The 20,852-nt window shown below is 39.0% G+C and overlaps 2 long non-coding RNA genes across 13 annotated transcripts in view; one reads left to right on the top strand and one right to left on the bottom strand.

Moving 5' to 3' along the window:
* LOC147753746 (uncharacterized) overlaps window positions 1–20,743 on the bottom strand; it is a 33,083-nt gene extending 12,340 nt beyond the window's left edge. For 5 of the 12 annotated variants that reach the window (XR_015310245.1, XR_015310242.1, XR_015310244.1 and 2 more), the window contains exons 1-2: window positions 6,557–6,838; window positions 5,700–6,344 (exon numbers count right to left, since the gene is read on the bottom strand). This is a non-coding gene — a long non-coding RNA (uncharacterized LOC147753746). Of the gene's footprint in view, window positions 1–5,699; window positions 6,345–6,556; window positions 6,839–12,833; window positions 13,998–18,825 lie in introns of those variants that run through there. The other 7 variants (XR_015310239.1, XR_015310235.1, XR_015310243.1 and 4 more) reach the window with 4 other exon arrangements.
* The window catches only part of LOC111258659 (uncharacterized), a gene marked incomplete at its 5' end in the record, with an annotated part of 33,585 nt that overhangs the window by 9,319 nt on the left and 3,414 nt on the right, over window positions 1–20,852 (top strand).

A 20,852-nucleotide genomic window follows, 5' to 3' on the forward strand; every position in this document is an offset into this window, starting at 1 on the left:
AAACAATTTTGTCATACAACGTTTGTCACTATTAATTACATAGTTCAACTCCCACCCGAGAAGATCTCCAATCAGTTATTTTTGAAGAGATACCAGCAGAGAAACTGCGAATTCGTATCTGATTAAGAGATAGATTCTTTATTAAAAAAATAGGTTAGCTTTACCTTGATTACTACTAAATCAACCTGATAATCCTTGATGCTGCCTAAGACAGAGGAATTTAACCGGGTTCAATGATCTTTTTACTATTAAACGCCTTGGGATGCTCGGTCGCAAACTCTAACAATGCTTTCAGTTAGTATTCATCGATTTAAGAAAAGCAAAATAAAAAAAAAACGAGAATATCAGTATAATAAGGCAAACATCAGCTAATATGTGAGTTAAATATAATTGTTCTGATACTGAAAAATTAGCCTATACCTAACATTTATTGCTAGACCCGCGAAAAAAAAATAAGTCCTCTAAAGAAAAAGCTTTAAATATGGGAACCTAAAATCGCATATAATACTATTTTTAGAAAACCTGCCATTTTTCCTTGCGGTGTGAGCGGGTTGTAGTTGATTCACTTAGCGCTATACAAGAACTCATCTCTTGAAAATAATGCGTGACTAAGCCAATTCAGCGATGGGTTTTCAGTGGTCGTACAAATAACACGTGAAGCCTTTGTCCAGGGCATACTGCATTTTATGAGAGTGCTATTATACAAGGTTATCTACTATTAGATAGTTATTTGGTTTCTGACGGAGGAAAAAGCGTTGAGTTCTTTGACAAGAGTGACAAGCTTCAATCAGCGCGTCGCGAGGGGAAACTTTTCAGAAAATCGCTATTGGCGATTATGATCTTTTGACACCTTTTGCACCGGCACACTTCCATTTAACGTTTACTAAATTTCATACTTCACTTTCGTGGATGCATAACCTTACCATTATCAAAGAAGACGATTAGTCTTCACACCTGCTATTGTCAACATTAACTCAGTTGAATAGAATGGAGGTTTAAGTGGCCTTTAATATCCAATTGTAATCCCTTTTATAGCGCAAAGCATAGCCAGAGGCACCTAGCCATTTGGTAAAAGCACATGGAGTCGCTCATGAGGCTGTCGTGAAGGAATGACCCTTCTACAAATATGTTCACATGTAATCAATTTTTTAGCTTATGTGATCATTATACAAAGTGTGCCTTTCACCTCTACTTTTATTATAATAAAAATATTGGTGGGTAAGGACGGATATGGATTTATGTGCAGACCGCGTAGGCAAGTGAATATCATTTCCTGCTTTCCTAAAAATTATGTCTATGTGGATGTATTTAGATACATATTGGGTTGCTACAAAATCACTAACCATCATTATAAGTCGCGTCGGGTGGGCGGCTGCGTCTTTTTAAAGCTACCCTTTGCCAGTCGTAGATGTAACAACATTGTTTTAATGTCTTTATTCAGCGATAAAATGGAACGCATCCAAAATGGGTAAAATTTCAGCAAAAAAGTCACCTTATAATTTTGTTACGATAAAAAGAACAAATATGGTTCAGGCCTATAAAAATGTTTATGATGAAGGTACATTATCAGAAGAAAATGGCCCAAGGATGATTTTGCCGCTTTCGCTCTGGAAATTTTCTTGTCAAAGGTGTCCCTTGTAATAATCGATTCATTATGGAAAAGACTAATAAAATAAATATCGTCAAAGACGAGTTACTAGCCATAAGATAACTAAAGATCCTTTACCAAATCATTCTAAAATACTGGAAGGAAGCGGTTATGAAAAATCTTTATGTTTGGGTGCGAGACGAATTTACCCGATCGGCTCTCCATCGGTGAAGCTCTACAAAAACGCTACGTTATCGAACCATGTCTAAAGTGGCTGAGCCCGAGCGCTAAAAAGTGGATCACATATAGCAATAATGCGCAAATCAAGAAAATTCGAAACATGATGTTACATATTTGGTGAAACTGAAGGGGACTCATGCACTATGAGTTGTAGTGTTTGTCCTCAGCTGTCAACGACTAACGAAATTACAACAAGCCATTGAAAGAAGTCGACCGAAGCTAGTACCTATTAAGAGAACAAGCGTCAATGCAAGGCCACACAGCTACCCGGCATTCTACTAGCCCCAAATTTTTTTCGGTACCTGCTGAGCTCTCTCAACGGCATAGAGTTAGTTTTACAGCGGCGATTGTGGTGTTAACAAAAAAAAAAATAGCAGCACGTTATTAACTCAGCTCGAACGTATTTAATTTAGTAATATAGGAAATCGTTGGCTCAATTTCGGTTGATTCTTTAATGCTTATCTGATAATGGACAAACAATCAAATAGTTACAATGCGATGTAGACTCCTGTTCATTAATGAACTAGCTGCTTGTGAAAAGTCCTACATTTAAAATTCAATTAAACTTACTTTCTTGCCCATTATTTCATAGACTGCACCTCATCTGATAGCTAATCAATGGCCTAAAACTATTTTTAAGAGCCTATTGTAATAAAGGTCCGACTGTGTGCACGACCAGCACGGTAAAAATGTAAAGTGCGGAAAGTGCTCTTAAAAGGTAGTGTCACACGTCAGGGTCGCACACGTTTAACGCCCCTGAAGAGTCAATGTAAATCCAGTAGTTCTTCGTAGAAGATCGATAGGAATCGCTGTGTACGTTTGTTTCTTGTTGTACTCAAGCGAAAACCATCAACTGCATAATCTGAAATCGTTGAGTAACAACGGGTGAATGAAGTTTCATTTATTCAAATAGGTTATTTCGATGTGCACATAAAGCCTCATTTTCTATTTGACATTTCTCAATTAGACTGCATTACTCTGTGGTTATTAGTTATCTAAGGCATACGCTATCTCATATCGTAGCTATTACTTGTACAGATTTGAAAGAAAGAATAACGAGGTTCATTCCTTTCGTTTGGTTGGACGTTCAGGAAATGATTTTTATTTGAGCGTAGTAAGCTACTAATGAAAAAGTTAGTGTCTTATCGCGTGTGAAACGCTTCTAGCGTAACCTCACGCCTTCAAGCTTTTTTTCAAACAAAATATGCCCTTGGCCCAAATACATCGTAAGTCGCTTAGCCGCGACCGGACTATGCAGGTGCGGCAAACCTGTTCCTTAGAAGGTGGTCTTTCCGTGAATGCGGTGTTTACTTTGGCATGAATTTCAACGAACCCAAAGAACGACTTAAATAATCAAACTGCCACTGAAGTCAGTTTTATTTTCCATTGAATCTGGTTCGGTGATAAAAACGTGCGAGATATCAATATAATGTCTTTGTCCAGTATTAATGACTGAAGAGGTCATGAACAGCGATGAGAACTTCATTGGTGTCAAGCATCTCGAGACACGTCTCTGTATCGATGATGCCTTCAGTGTACAATCAATAGGACGTCAGAACAAACAGAGCAGTGTTTGGCTGTTTGCAACGTATGTGACGTGAAGTCCAAGCCTAAACCAGTGCTCATTTGGCCTTTGCTGAAAAAACTCATCACGACGATTAAAAGGGACCTCATCAAGCTGACGTTTGGAGAGACTGATCTATATTAGAGGAACACTTGTAGTGAAATTCTCCTCGCGTCATACTGCAACGTTATTGGCATGAGATATGTACTTTGGTTTGCAGCTGAGCAGCATTGACCTTGATTAGCGCCCTCTGCCATGGTGAATCGAATGGAAAATTGGTATTTCAATTGTATCGAAACGGTGCTTTGGACGCTCACCCTTCTGGCTGAAAAGTCAGCCATCGCCGGTTTACGCCCTTTCACCAATATCAAGCACGCTAAACGTACGACGAATGAAAGGCGTTAGACGTAGAACCGTTTCATTGAATTTATAAGACTGTTCAACGTACTGCATGCCTCTGATATTATGGTACAAGCATCTCAAACGGAGCAGACGCAATACAGCGATCGGGATGATGTGAAAAGTTTGTATAACGTCGTAGTAGCAAACAAATCACAATCGCTTTGGCTCTGAACTGCAGCTGAATTAATGTTGACTGGGTTTAAGTTCCAGTCGGAGATATTGTATGCAACAAACTACCCACTACCTACTGTTCTATGTCGATTTTTCAGCAAATACGAAACAGATGCTTCGACCTAAATCTTTTTAAAGAAACGGTAAATAAGATTAGTATCTCTAGTGAACAGGACCTTTGATAAAGGCGCACACTACCAATATTCAGGCGTCATTCGTATTGTCGCTTCGTAATTAGCGACCGGCCCAACTGGATCTTCCATAAAGCGCCATCTTGTTGTTACTAACATAATTACCTGGATCACGTTAGCTTGCATTTCGTCGCAAACATTTTGAACGCGATCTGTGTACTAACACAATAGGTTTCCAGAGATTTTTCACCATCATGAGTCCTCTTCTTTAAAACTAAGAAACTACTATTAAAACGCGTATTGTACTTATGTTCCACTAACACACGTCCACGTACAAAATGTAGAAGAGAGAGGCTACATAGCCCAGAGTTGCTTGACGCTACCGTTGGGAACAGCCAGTGCGACGGCATGAAAAAAATGCCAGTATACAAATATTATATAAGGTTCTTCTACTGCGCTTCTTCCGCTTATTCATTTCTCCATATAACAAGGTGCGGGGCTGCATAGACTATGAATGATTTTGGACGAAGAAGCCAACTGTTACTAAAGCCGAGTTGGTGAAAGCTAATAGAAAACGCTTTACTCTTTACAAAAGGCTGTCATGATAGCTAGAGACGCCGGTGCTTCGTATTTTACTTCTAAGTTTCGCAGGTTGAAACAGGTCGACGCTTATGGTCTTCTGACCATGGGTTTACGTGAAGCTTTGTTTCGCAATGTAAAACCTGCATAACTACCGTAATTATGCATAATTCTGGCCTAAATAATCATCCAGGGTAAAGTCTGATCCATGATCGTGTGTAGCATACGTCTATAACATCGCTTTGTCCGAATGAGTAAAATCAGAAAAACTTCTTCAAGCAGCAATTATATGAGACGTTGTTGGCGACAACAGGGTTAATTCGAAACTAAGAGACCTTAGTACGTGCGCACTAAGTAAACATACGCACTTCTATTAAACTGAGCTATACTCTGTAACTTGGTTCTTTCAATTCCTGCGTAGAATTAACATTAATGGATGGCATTTAGAGATATGCTCGATAGACAATGGTCCATATCGCCCCACTTCATCATATAACCCCCACGATGGTCTTGTATAAAAATGTAACGACTTTTATGAAATTGAATTTCCCATTAAGATTATAGCTTTAAAACAGAAAACTGGGTAAACATGTCATTACTTCGCCCACACGGAACCGGAAAGTAACGTAAATGGCGATACGATCAGGTGATTTTGCTTTTTGATACTTGAAGACGATATGAAACATTTAAATGGCGCTAACTTAGCTACGAACGAAGCAACAGCTCATAAGATGAGCTCGTTTTTCGTATAGTTAAAGCCTGCTTTTTCCATTTGTAAGTCACCAATGGCTTTTTTGCAATTAACCAGTTGATTTATCACTGCATTCGTGGTCTGTATACTGGCTCCGGATATCAGTTCTATGTATGTAACACTACCTAATTCGTTTTGCTACACTTGACTATTTAAAGATGTTCGCATAGATTAACTTTGAAATAACAATAATTATAATTGGCGGTAAGTTTAAACTAAGTATAGCGTCATTCAGGTCACAATGGTAAGTCTGGGCATATTTTTGATGCTCACATGTTTTGTCGTTTATTGCCGCTTTCACAGTAACGTAACGCACTCATTGGCGACAGACAAAAACAGCACTCAACACCGGACCAATATTGGCGTGCGGCGCTGAACTGTTATTAATAACTTTTGCTACGTTTACGCTTCCACCAGAAAACAAATATCTTTTACTCTAGAGATAATGCTTGACGCCTTTATACAAAACAAAGACCAAGTCGACTTAATACTATAGCACATTTAGAAGCTTTTGGCCGATTTTTTAGTAGAACGCCCCGCTCGTCCCACTTCGTTGCCGACGTCCAACTACATCAACGCGTCGAATTTCGTCCAGTATCACATTTGCTACTGTTATTAATACCAACACTAGCTATATGCATTTGTTTTTGTTCACCGTCGTCGTGTTGCTAACACGAGCAGTCATACTGATGAGAACCAGCCAGCCAGCCAGCCAGCCGGCCGGCCGGCCAGCCAGTCAGCTAGCGAGCCGATCGACCTGTGACCGTCCAGCGACGCGTTGACTCAGCGCTTGCCTGCTACCGTTATGTTGTTGTGGCTGTCTCCGTTTGTCGCAAGGCAAAAAATGTCGATCTCTGCGGCTGTTTCCCTAGTCTGCCCTCGTAGCCCGCCATACGCCCGCGCGTCAGCTGGAACCTCCTCCATTGGCGTCACATATGTTATAACAGCAACATCCACAGCAACGTAAAGCAAAACACGTCAGTAGGAGAATAAACATCTACTGTTTTCAATGAGTTGCGACTATGCCTTTGCATCGCTTCGCATAGGACCGATACGGAAGCGCCAACGAGGTCGGCGACTTGATTTTACTTGGATGTTCCATTTTCTTCAGTAATGATTCATGTACGTACCAGTTATGAAAGATCGCCGCGTCGCGCTCTAGATAGCGTGAAATGACCGGGAACAGCGAAGCGTTAAGTTGCCTGCCATTGTTGCTTTAGGGTGGTCAAAGGAAACTGCTACATTGTCTCTCCTGCCTTTCCCGTACGGGGGTCAATGGAACGAAAGGGGTTAATGTGTGTAAAAAAACATTATCATTTTTCGATAACAGTAATAATAAGAAGAAAAAGATGATGAGGAGGAAGAACCACTGAAGTGCCCGGAACTCGAGCCACAGAGTACAGCGTTGGAGTTCTGAGGTATTTACAGCAGGTTTAAAAGCGATTAGCTCGAAAATGCACTCAGCCTAGCATTTGGTTCTTGATGATAACAGATGGGATGGAAGCGGATAATGCTTCTGTTCTTGTTTGGAAGATGTTGGTTTTTTTTTAAAAAGGACATAGTATAGTTTATACAGTTAATAACTACCCCTGTGCAAATCATTGTCCTCGTAAGGTTCTCAATTTTGGGCACTTGTTGGGAAGAGGATAAACTGAGTGCAAGGATGCACGTGAGTATTTTAAGGACACTCGATGCAAGCAAGGTGCAATTGCTTTTTCCATTGATAGATAAACTGAAAGGATAACATGGGAGCTCATAGGATCTATTCGGTGTCGGTCTCTAGGATAGCTATTTTGAGCTTGTTATAGCCATCATGTTACGGCCACTTTGTACAGGCATCAGTTTCTCCATTGTTCCCTTATCATAGGCCACCTTAAAGGCATGTATCTACACCGGTATTTCTAACTACTGCGAGGCAAAATAAGATAATGACGCTACGACATAGCTGAATAATTGTCACGGGAGAAGCCGGTCGGGGCAATCCCCGACTGGTTTTTTTGCCTATGCAAGATCTAAGATCAAGACGGTCTAGCCTAACGTGGCAACTGACCACAGTGATTTTATTCACGGTATTGTTATCGCTTACGGAATCGTTGGACCAAATTAACAGGACGTTATCTAGCATTTCTGGTAACGTCTGTGGACAGCGTCGCGTCTTTCATAATCACGCCTATTCACCACCTTTCATAACGAACCAACTTTCCCAAGGGCCTCGAATTAGAACGACTACAGCCGCCTATGCCAAATGATAGCTTTTGGTAGGGGCCAGATTATCTATGGTTGCTTGAAACTACTCGTATCCATATTGCTTTTTCTACAATTAACAGCATGCTAATATTTTGTCAATAGTACAATACAGAATTCGAGATGAACATACAAGCAGTGGTCGTAAATAATTTATCATTTCATTTTCATACAACCTTATTCTGCGCTCGTTTACCAGTAATATATTTGTATGTTGTACCAACAATCATTCTACAAGATGCTATCGCTAATCTACAGTCGTATCTTCAAGGATCGTTGATAAGATCCATCGCAGCGGAACACATTACGATAAATAGATCCGAAGATGTTCAGCGGTAATTAGCAATATACGGATTGATCCGATCACCCGACAAGCCGGACGTTTTTATATTACCAACTGAATTTCCACCTTACAAATACGCTCATGATTGGAAATTGTCTCAGGATTGAACTCGGTGCGCATATATTAGACATAGGAACAATAGCATATAGCAAGCAAAAAACGGTCGGTAGAATTTATTCCGAGCAGCCCTTGTACGGCATCAATACGCACGTGTTGTTTGGCCTGTACCAGTGCTAGATATTAGTCGCTATACCGACCTATGTACAATGCAATTGTCCAGATAGGTTTAAAACCGCTCGAACAACCATAGCGAACTTCCCGTAGACGTTCTTTTTTTTTCCCTGCAAGCGGTCTACGATGCTCAATACTCTCCGACTTGACAGCGGCTGTTATCTGAGCAGTTCAGTAATCGATTATTTTATCGTAATGGCACTGATAATGATTTCACTAATGAATATAACTGGTCATTCGCGAGCGTACTGTCCATCTTTTTATCGCTTCGGGCCATCTCTCTGTTGAGCGCTCAGTGGATGGACGTGCTTAACTGTCCAATAGTCACCGATCACTCTCGCCAGTGTACGACAATTTTTGCAGACGACAGCATGAGAGAAATTGTTGTATTTATCAGATCCGTTCCATTGTACGGTGTCCTTTATTTACACTCAGGGCGAGTGGTGGATTTTTAGGTGTCTCATTGGACAGTGTAATATAGCAGTTTCGCGTACGGAATAAGCAGGCGACCGATCGACAGCCAGCAGTCAACGTCCTGCTTGACGGCATCGCTTGGCAAAAACGTAAAATTTCTTAGTGCAATAACAGAAGAAGTAGTAGTAGTAGTAGTAGATCGCCGTTAAAAGCCAGAATTTCGAGTTGGACGAATGCATACACCGGTATCCAATTGTACCTTCATGTTGCGTGAAATGTTTTTAAATGTTACCTTCTGTTGATTTGTGGCAGTTGGTATTTTGCTGTTATCAGTTCCATGGTGTATCAAAAAAAAAGAAGCCAGCTAATGTACGCCCGTAGGACTGTTAATCTTTACTTACAATGCATAATAGACTTTATGCCAGCCAAACAGACCGAATCCAACGTCTTTCGATAGCTTTATTTCCATTTAGAGCTATTGCTAGTCAACATTGTACATCATAAAACCTTGTTTAAAAGTTGTAGAGGTTCGTTGGAGAAAATAACAGATATAGTTAACCTTCACACGTGTCTCGCGATCATGTATCAACACATTGGCTCTAACGATTTATTCTGTACTTGAGACTTTTAATAGGCTAACACATTCAAGATTGAACACGTGGTCTTTCTTCGGCTAACAAGCAAATGCACACACATCCGATGGACAAAAACAGTACATTCAGGAGTGTGCTTCGCACATCCGTCTTCTTCCCGTCTAAATCTCCTACTCTAACTCGTGCTTCTTCCTTGTTGTTAACAGCAAATACTATCCGGTTTTAAACAATATGCCTCACGATGGCTTCCGGTGATCAGTGATGGCGTTCCACAACGGAGTCGTAATCGGGAGCTAGAGTAATCGAGACGAGCTACGAAAATAATAACACAAACTACAGTTTACAATAGCATTAGGCGGAACAGTTTAGTACAACACAACGCACCAATGACAACGGCCGTTAATTACGGCGCCGAAAGTAGCAACGGTGGCCGTGTCCTATCTGAGGTACAGTCTGTACTTGATGCAATCGATAGTTCTTGGCATTAAAAGCAACTCTAATAGATGAAGGGTAGAATAGTCTACTTGTTGCTAGCCACAGGCCAGGCCAAAAACGTATCGGTCGTCACATATTGGTATGAATGAAGAAGGGGCATGGCCTTTAACTGGAGGCTTTCACGAATTAAGTGGGCGCAAGACAATTTTGTATTTTTTTTTTAATGCCTTTACTCATATCTTCTCAAGCTCATTGCTTTTTTTGCTGTATTTATAACGGGGTCACATATATACACAATATGTGTGTCAATAAGACAAGGTTAGAATAAATTGCAGCGAAGACGTTATCGTCTACCGTTTGCTAGCTGGCTTATATGTGCATGTAGGTGTTTTTTTTTGTACATTTTCATGTTTTTACTTCGAAAAAAAAAAACAATTATTAATGGTCCATTGACTTCCAGTGACTACTTGACCGTTTAGCAAGCATGTTACTTTATCGCCAGTCTTGACTTCGCTACTTTATGCAACTATATTTGTTATCGTTCACGGAGGAACTTGATTTGCTGCGGACACGCGCTACCTTTATGTTCCTTTACACGCGGTTATACTTGAATATCTGATTGCTACTTAGGAAGCCTTGATGGATTTAACGATAACTGGCAAGATAACAGACAACGTGTAGAACTTTTCAATTATCGGGCAAAATCTCCTTAGGTGTTCTTATTTCACGTAGGTTTCATGAAAGGTAAAAATGAAAGAATTGCTCACGTCAGGTCTTAGGCTCCGCTAGATTTAGTTCAGTTGGATCCATTCTATACATTCAGGTATCTGTACCACGCAACAGTGTAATCGCAGATTGTAAAAATACTAAAGATAACGCACGTTACATGACGACCAGAAAGCTAAACACTCACCGTTGTCCTTCGCAAGATCACTTTACGAGATACAATTTTGGCATATTTGGTAATTAATTATTTGCTATATTCCTATGCGCAGAAGGTAATCGTAAGAAGATCTTCGGAGAAATGTATCTATGGCTTTCGTTTAAGGCAATAGAGACGTGCGATTTTTTGTACGGTACAGGAATGATTGAGAAAGTTGAACTCGACACAAAAAATTATATATCAGCTTTCAATTTAGGTTTTAATATATATATATATATATATATTAAAAATAGTAAAACAACTACTGTTCAAATTAATTCAAATTAAATGAACTCTTAAAAAAAAAACGTTGTTCTGTCACACAGTGTTTTGTACAGTGGCTTGTCTACGCATTGTCGAACGTGTGCTCACATAAACCCATGCCTTGAACCAGTTCACCTTGGCAAGCAGAAACAGGGTGAGGACGGGGATACCGACGCTGAGAGATAATTTTAGCGCATTTGTTTAAACTCAACATTTTCGGTACGAATGTTAAATAGGCTTAACTTGACACGGAATCCATCTAAACCAAAAATTAAAAATGCTATTGCTTTATTCATACAACCATCGTGATTCTATGGGAATAGAGATTAGTTCCGGACTATAGTATGTAAAGCACTGTAATAAGATGTGCTGTTGAAGTAATATGAAGGTCAGCTTGTACAGCTGATAGTTGGCAAAGATGAACCACTTGGTAAGAGCCGTTTTGCGTAAACTGAACAGGAAACATGTTGGACAGTCGATGGATTCGAGTTTTCCAGCCTATGGCCTATTGCATCTACTGAAACATTCACTAGTACTAGGCTTGACCTATTAAAAAATGTGTATCACTATATTAGAATAGAAAAGGTACAGATAGAAACTAGACAACAAGCGTCTTGTTCTCGTGGATGAATGCTTAGTTGCGACAAATTCTTTAAGCTCGTTCTTCTGCGTATTCCAATAAGCAAATGATTTATATGTTTTCGTTGCACCCGAGTTCCAACGCGTGCTTTGCACATGCGTATTTGTCGGTTATTTTCTAATAAGAGGTTTTTCGCTGCTAAGGACTCATAGCTTGTCTCAATTTGAATGTCAAATGCCGTTACAACAAGACTCAACTCGAACTAACACTCGGACATTGAGGTATTCAGTATTCTCTAATTTGTTACGTTCAGGGGCATATCTGCTCTCTTCCAAGTTTGTATTCTTATTTCCAAAGCCCGTTTGTACAGAGCGCTTGCAGAGCGCAGCGATATACACTCTGACCAGTGGCTTATTAAAGGCACTTTTTAGAAACTGCTTTGAAAAATTAATGCCAAGAAAACAAGGTCAGATAACGTTAGAAGTCCATACAGGATTTGACAGGATTGTTAAAAGAGGACTCCGAACCTTTATAATTATCAACATCGAATCTGGGATAGGACTCGTGCAGACGAGAAACGACGTTTGAACTACAGCAATGGGCCGACTTAAAAACGCGGTGGTCAATGCATAAACTGATCTACTCATCGTCCTTAACCGAAGCATGAAAAACCTATTGGGCTAAAGAATAACGACGTCAGCCATAAATTGAGCTATAGTTCACCAGCTAATCTGACAGGTCTCAATGATATGGCCGCAGATAGCGTGTTTTCCCGTTAAACTAAAAAACATAAGGATAGGTCTAGATTCGTTTCGTGCTGAAAACCAGTCATTTGATGTAATGCCTTATGGCCAAGTACGGAGCGTAAGACACGCTTGTCTGAGCAAAAATAGTGGCCCGATCTAATCAACGGCTACCAATCAACAAATCCTGTTGTTTAAGTCTTGCCTGTTGATGTCACAATGGAGCCATTCTCAACACTTATCGCATTGCAAAATCGAGCGTTCAGTTACACACGTATCCAACGCAGCTTAGCATTTGTTCTACAAGTTTCACAAAAAATCGTTTAGATCGTTGAAAGAACAGAATATGTTGCCGTGAAAAAACTTCCCTTGCACTTTATCCTGTTATTAAATTGCAGTTTTCTAGTTCATTGAAATCGTCACAAAATCCCAGTTAAATACTTTACTCGACGAAAATTTAATAGTAACCTAACTAAAGCTGGTAATTGATATTTATTCTACCATACAACCTGTCTGATCGAGAGATAAAAATTACACTTTCTCTGCTGCAAGTAGCGTTCATTAGTTTGTACTTGATTAAAGGCGCACCCATATCTACGGACTAAGTACAGCCATTATAATAATTTTCAAAAGCTTACCATCGTTGAGTTGTAGCACCAATTACGTTTTCCCAGTGATACATGACCGATGAAATTTGCTCAGTTAAGTTGAAGCACGTTTGGATGCCCATGTGTACAGGACAAGCAACAAACGCACGTAAATAGAACTTTATCCCTGTTTCATTTGTCTGCAACGGAACTGAGAACAACTGATATTATGTACTGGATAGTGGGCACCGGTGGAAAAGGCGTTGTCTAGATCGAAAGAAAACAAGGACAATACTGCAGCTGGCCTATATCATCGAGAAGTTCAGTTCACTAAAACAAAGAACCCTGGCAATGCTGCAACAATGTGCGACTCTATAGCGCTAAGGTCTTTATAAAAAATGAGTATACCAACATCTCAAAGATGGAATCGAGGGCCGTATGGTCACTCCAGATGAATCTAACTTTTTAGTCTGACATATCAAGTTGTTCGGTGTGTCTAAAACGCTCTACAAGGGTGGCTATTTCCATCTCGATATGGTGTTTCCCACCTCCTACCCTAAAATTTATCACATTCATGTAACATCCCAACATTCACGAGAATGGAAGCATATGCGTATCAGCGCTCCACAATCCAGATTACGCTTGCACGGCAGGATGGAAGCGGAACGAGATGTAATCTCCAGTGCGTTCGGCTTTCTCGATGATTTCGTCGGTCATTTCCATGCTCTATGGCCCAAATCTTGAATAGTTTGCCAACGAAGAGGCTAACCGCATGTGCTTGGATTGGATAAAGAGTATAGGAAAAATAAAGAAATACGAGATCTACGTAAGAAGCTTTGTCGACTTGACAAACGCAGCGGCCGCTGTAGAGAAAGTTATTTTTCCAACAACGATTGACGAGTCCGTAACGACAAGAAAAGATTCGAATCAGTCTGAGAACGACAAATATGTCCAAGATGACTATAGTCGGTACGACAATGATGCCCCTTACGACGCGAACGAAGCTAATGTTGGCCATGCGAGCGTCTACTGATAAGAGCAAGCATGGGCTGAACGAAGAAAACCATTGCCTCGAACATAGTATCGATAAAGATTCCGGTGTGACCGCCAACAGTGACCTAGAAGTTCTCTTTATCGAAATTCGTGGTGATTCGTTTGGGATTATCGGCAATTCAGAAACAGACGAATCGTCAGAAGAGCTCATATAAACGGATTCGGCGGTAAAAAATAGCAGCAAACAGAACGCAAGCTCAATTCAATAAGATGCCCAATAGTCTGAGCCACTCGTAGGACAATTTGAAAACTTTATTAATAATAACGTTATATTTATCTTATTTGTACAGTTATAATGAAGCCATAACAGCGGGATGGTCATGTTATTTCTAATACTTGCAATGCTAATGATGATAATGTGCAAGAAACGGACTGGATGATGACGCAGTTGATTCATCTGTGTTACGATTAGCGCATGATGGAATGAGTATAACTAGTAGTGTACGGAGATCATCAATACTATACGTTTTATGAAGATCATGCTGTGGCCATATTATGCGTTTTTTTCGGACCTGATCCTTAAAGGGCGCACATAGTCTCTTTCTGAGGGATTCTATGGAAGCCTTTTGGTCGCGACCAGGGTTATGAGACACTGGAGTCAAGACCACTTACGATAACGGTGATATTTTTAGGGAACGAAATTATCAGTTGACCATGAGTTAGTCAGTAGATTGCAGCAGCAGTGATGGCTGTCGTACGTTTTGAAGCTTTCTGAGTACTGTGAAAAGAGGGAAAAAGCCCATACACCGTTGCGTTTGTACGAATACAGTGTCACGTGTGTGTACATCCTCCTAAGGAAGGTAGTGAAATTTAACTGCTGAATAGACGACTGACTATACATCAAGGCTATACATCAAGCATACGCCTAAGCGTTAGTTTAGAATTCTTGATCTCGAGGACACGCGGGGTAAATTCAGCTCTCATCGATAAATAGCTCTGAATTTCTGACGCGTAGATCTAGCCAATGTTTTTAGTATTGACACGGTATTTAAGCGTTTTTTACAGTTTTACGATGCATTTGGACAAGCATATTGAATCATTGCTATTAACATATAGATGAGATACGCAGGCTCGAGCGGTAACAGTATACTAAGTGACGCGTTATCGTAAGTTGGGACAAAAAGAGGTGCGAGCTTTTAAAATATGCATGAAACTGTACGTTTTTATTTTTTGCCTTGTAATCAGATTCTATATATAATACATTGAGCGCCAATACCTAATCGTTCTCCAATAATTTTTGAATCATCAACGAAAGTTTAGTCTAGTGATCTGGCCCCGTGAATGCGAGTAGGGTTGAAGTTTCAACCATTCTTCGGTGAAAAAAGCTGCGTATATGTTGTTGACTGTAAATAAAATCATGATACATTACAGAATTCTCAGAAATAGGCCAATAAACTAGCGTTTTACCTCGTGAAAATGAAGCGTGATTACATGGTTAGCGTTATCTGAATATAACTGTTTTTTTCATTATTGATTGGCTTCACCGGACTAATGAAGGCTCCAATATATATACAAATGTCAGAATATGGTAGCTAACTTTCGCGTGCTTGACAAAAAACATGACCCAACCACTTCACTAAATATTGTCTGTCCCTTAAAGTAGCAGTCTTTTAAAGCAAAGTAGCAATACGTCTTATACTCCCATTAAATTAAATTAGTAAATTAGTCCAAAAATGATAGAAAGTTTTATAGGCAAGATTTGTTCTTGGTTCTCCTTCGTTCGCAGATGGCGGTTCTCCTATACGAAATCTCGGTAATGTCTCAACAAATATTCGTATGTGGATAGAAGGATCCAATTGGAACGGTCGGCAGAAAACCTCGTAAAATGATGATAGATCATTTTTACGATTACTTACACGCGTAAATTTTCGAACGTATGGCAATTAGGAGCAAGCACTGATAGGAACATTTATCAGAATAGTGTTCTAATAATAATTGCAAATACAAACTCAAATTTTAAGCTGTGTCAACCATTTATCGTTAAAATTTACAGAGAACAAGCAAGTGACTCAACGGTGTTGCCGTCCAGGCAAGCGATCCAGGCAGGCGATCCAGGCTGTCTGGATCGACTCGAAATCGAGTCGTATAAAATAGTGCTTTCCTGTTCAATACTGTAGTAATAAACGCATTGTATTCCAGCAGCAAGTCTCATAACTGATCTACTGAGCACCGCGGAGGGGTTAATTATCACAACAATATATATATATCATACTAAGCATTCTGAATTAAATGAGTGAGCAAATACACGACAGAAAAGTCGAAGTATATGAATATTTACGTTAACGATTTATTTTAAGTTAATTGCATCTTTATTGAAGAAATAAGAAGCAATCATTTTAACGAAGTAAGTTTATAGGCATCGATTTTTAAATTACAAATCGCACGCGTAATGTTTTTGTTTACTTCAAAGGGCAGTGAATGTTCGTCTTGCTTTTTAATCAGCTCGTTTAGATTCGAGTAAGCTTCACCTATTCATTCCTTGAGAGAAAACATCATTTATTTCAAAATTATTTTTAGTAAAAATAAATTAGTAAATTGTTGGTAGGCAAAAGGAGGGGATCAACTGCTGTGAAAGGTATGAGACGATGCGCTTGTTGATACGGCTCTGACACGAGCTGCAATATATTTCAAATTAATGAACCAAATATCAAACAAAAGTCATAGGTCTGTTAGTAATCCTTAGATGACTTGCTTCCATGTCCATCGACTATTGAACATTAGTTTATTTTATACATATGTTATAGCGTACAATTGTTTCTCGTACTTTCTAGCTTGCCGTCAGAACTCGTATAGTAAAATAGAGGAAAGCCTAATTAACCTATGCTTGTTGCCGCTTCGTTTCATGCTCCTGTTAGGCGCAACGAATATGAACACCATATCGATAGCATATAATGGAACACGTGAATGCCTTAGCCAAATATCTAATACGCACTAGTCTTATTAGAAATAGCTTAATTTTGATTTAAAGCTCTAATTCTGATATTATAACACACTAGTCAAACCACATAGATATTGTAGTTATATTGTAGTCACTCAATATAGCGGCCGCAACTATATAACGGTAATCTGTTAGCTTTCGCCGCGCTCTCCCTACGTATACTCATGGCGCAGGGAGGAGAAATGAAAAGACCGCCAGATGGAACTAGTGTCGCGATATTGCTACTAGCTAACTTCAGTTCTCTGTTTCCCTCTTTTCCCACCGAATGATATTTAGATCGTGGGTTGGAAAAGTTTATTTTTGTTAGTATTCCATTCTTTGTTTTCGGATTTGCCAATAAAAATTTTTTAAGAATATTCGGAATTGTTAGAGTTCTTTTTTCGAATTTTCCGAAATGGTTTCGAGTATTTAGATGATTGTCAGTTTGTAAATGGTAAGACATCATTCCCGAAACGACGATACTACAGTTATTTCGAAGAGATCAGCAGAGTTTCAAGGAAACTGCCTGTTTTCACCAAATGTTTGTCGCTTCAGAGAAATTGCTATAGTTTCAAAGAAGTCATATATATAGCTTCAGTGTTTATAATTTCACTAGCCCCAAAAAAGAAAAAAGCCTGTAAAGTGTGACACGGTTAACGGTTGTGAAAAATCTGTTCATTTTTTTATCATACAAAAATAACTGAAAAAATACTCGAAGGCAGTATAGCGGATTAATTTGTGAAGATCAAATAGTGCTGACAATCCCAAAAAACCTTAATTGCAAGAATATAAAAAAACACTGTACTTTTTAGAGGTTCAATTTAGTTTTCTGAACTATGTTCTGAACAAGAGTTCTGAACTGTGATAATTCAAATCAGTTTATCGAATATGCACGATATCCAGATTATATTGTTTGTCATGTTTTTAACATCATGTCATTTAAGTGACCGCCTCGCACTTTCCTTGAAAAGCTTGAAATGAAATAAGCAATTTTTTATATCTCCAATTGTACAAAGCTTAGGCTTAGTTCTACGCTTTGGATTCTTTTCCACAGGCAAAAATTAAGTTAACGCAATTAATTAACGCAATGGTACGCGTAATACACGGAAGGTGGCATGTTTATCAAAATTCTGCTTTAATGACTTATAAAGTTCCGAGTGCTCAATGACAAGTGACACTTTTTTATTGGCACCATATATTTTCTACATCAGACTCACTCAGTTTCAGCCACAGAAAGTCCCTTAATGTGTTTTTTTAAGATGTATAGTTAATGCCTTGAACACTTGTAAAAGTGAGGCAAAAACGGCCCGATGACATCTGCCACAACTATTTCAACTCCATAATGTAGTTCCTCATAAACGTGATTCTCCTACGTCCGTATGTAATCATTTTGGCTATTCGCTAATCTAGTGGCGTCTAGTTGCCCTAACAGGCCTTCAGCAACTGCAATAAGAACTTCATTCGTGTGAAGTAAGCTAAAATCCATGGGTGCTTACGGCACGGAGTTACGGATTTAGACCTGGTCCTTTCAAGCCTTTCCATAAAGCTAAGCAAAAAGGTCTAGGAAAATGCAACATGCCTACTGTGCACTTGATTTTATCTTTAGCATTTAAATCACGCCGATCTATTCTGGAATGAATGATCCTATATATTGGCTGGCTTAGATAAATTTATTGTATAATAGTCTTAGACAATACTTGAATTGACCCACAAAGGCCGATATTACCCGCTGCCACGTTTTACTTATGTAGACATTCATTAAATAGAATCATGCGATTTTCCCGCGTTTTGACATATCTGCAGACTTAGATCTATTTTGCAAAAGAACTGGCAGTGAACGTATCGTTATAAGTAACTCTAACTAATTCAATTTTTTTGCTTAGTATAGTGATTAAATAGTTCGTGGATATAAACAGCACTACCGACAAAACAGTACAGTCAAATGGAGGCTACAAGACGATCTAGCACAGTAAAAGAAGCAACATTTCGAAATAGTAAAAACAACTCTAAGCAAATAATCGCTAAACCTATTGCCAGGTGTTCTTTCAATCAATATTGCGGCTTATAACTTACCATAAGCTTTATACTGTCGCGACGTCGATGACTGCCAATATAGCTTCATTTTATTTAACCACTCAGGTTCATACAGTAACTTGCTAGCAGATATCTTCTTTTTATAATATTACGGAGGATATATCGGTAACTGACAACACACCCAGAAGCCCTGTGCATAAAGCAGGAAGCTAATCGATATTCAATCATCTGCGAGATATCATTGAAAGGAACCCAATCATATGAGCGGTCATTGATTTTGTCCCCTAATCGGTATTGCAGTGATATAAAAGCGAATTCTTTTTTTTGCAATAAAAGAAAGTCAGATATGGAAGCTTTCTATTTTCTTCTCAGCCTAGAAATCGTTCACTCGAAACTAAATTTTTATGAAATGATGATGCTATTTATTACTTGTTTATTCATTGCGTTTGTGCAGAACAACAATAATAGAAAAACCTTATGGCTAGCCAGCTAGAACGTTTGTGTCATATATAGGTGCATGGCCCGAGTGTGCACACTCACCTTCACTTCAATCGAAATCATGATTGAAGAAACATAAGTATACACAAACATATGGGGCTAAAAGACAATGTCGATCTCGTTATTCGTTAGACCGGGAAAGTAGCAGATAAACGTTCACGAACGGCGCTTTCGTCAGTCCACTTGCAGCACTTTCATCGGTAGTCATTGTGCTGCTTTCAATCACAACACTGTCTGGTCGCTAACACGAATGACAAGTATTTACTTTATTGTATAAAATGAAGTTATGAATTTTTGATCCGCATTATTTGTCCGAATGATCGTGGCAGCCATACAGTCCAGCGTTACCCGTCGAAAAGATCATCGTATCCTTTATCTGACTGTTGAACCGTCCTAATTTAGGCTGGATCACGATGTCGAGGCAGATCCAGTAAGCAAAGGATACCCAGAGAGTAATGGAAAACAAAAAAATACGGAACGGAAAACTAAACGCTCTTCAAAGTATCTCAGGAAAGTCCCGCAGATGCGCCACTATTCGAATGTTGACAACAATCGAAGAGTACACAGCAATGAGGTTGTCATTTTTTTTTCAACTGCCTGAAGATACCCAGAAAGACTGGTAGGAAGGCTTATTACGAAAATGAAAAAGCTTATCCGAGTTGTATGTGCATCTTCGCCAAAGCAACTCCTCATAATACAAGTTCATTATAAACATTCGTAGTCTAACTTATAGAGACCAGTAGAGCCTTACTTCGTCAACCTCATTTTTGTACTTTACAGCCACATGTATATAAGTATAGTAAATAATTTGACCTAAAGTTTTGTACGCCAACCCGTAGTCAAAGTTACAAATCATTCAGGGTAGCAGCATGCTAAAATAACCAAGGTAAAAATCAACCTTGCGAATTACCAAACGCATTTTATGACACTGCTCACTACATTGCACGTGCCGATGAAAAAATACGGGCAAACAAATTGAGTAGAAGGTGTAAATAACATCAATCGTAATTTTGGAAATGGTGAGCCCTAGACAATCCTGAGTGGCTCTCCAAGGTACTCGACTGTTTTTAATAAAAGAATCCATTGGATCACAGCAGCAAGTATGATACCACTTGCAGTAGAAATGACTAGCCATAGTGCTTGATCCTATATCGACAAACTATAACCATAATTCAAATTAATTATAGATTATAAAAGGAGAGATAGAAAATTGACGCCCTCTGCATCCAGTTTCTAGAAACGTAAGTACTTTCGTTAGCTAGACGTTGATAAATAGGTACGTAGCCTTATATATTGATATAATATTATATTGCCTTCACTCAATAAAGAAGGAGCAACCAATAAGAAACAAGGTGAATGTCCTCAAAACTAATAAATAGTATCACATAGTAATAAGACAAGGCAATTGTTAAAGAACTAATGATCACCTTACTAAACCAATTCAAATTACGGTTCAATGTAGTCGATAAGGACTGAAGCTTATAACTTATGAAACATACTACGTCAGTTTTGTTAGTTATTTATTTGCAATAAAAAATCTAATAAAATTATTTCTTCTATTATTGGAA

The sequence above is a fragment of the Varroa jacobsoni genome, unplaced genomic scaffold (genome assembly GCF_002532875.2).
Source record: "Varroa jacobsoni isolate VJ856 unplaced genomic scaffold, vjacob_1.0 scaffold_253, whole genome shotgun sequence".
Lineage (NCBI taxonomy): Eukaryota > Metazoa > Arthropoda > Arachnida > Mesostigmata > Varroidae > Varroa > Varroa jacobsoni.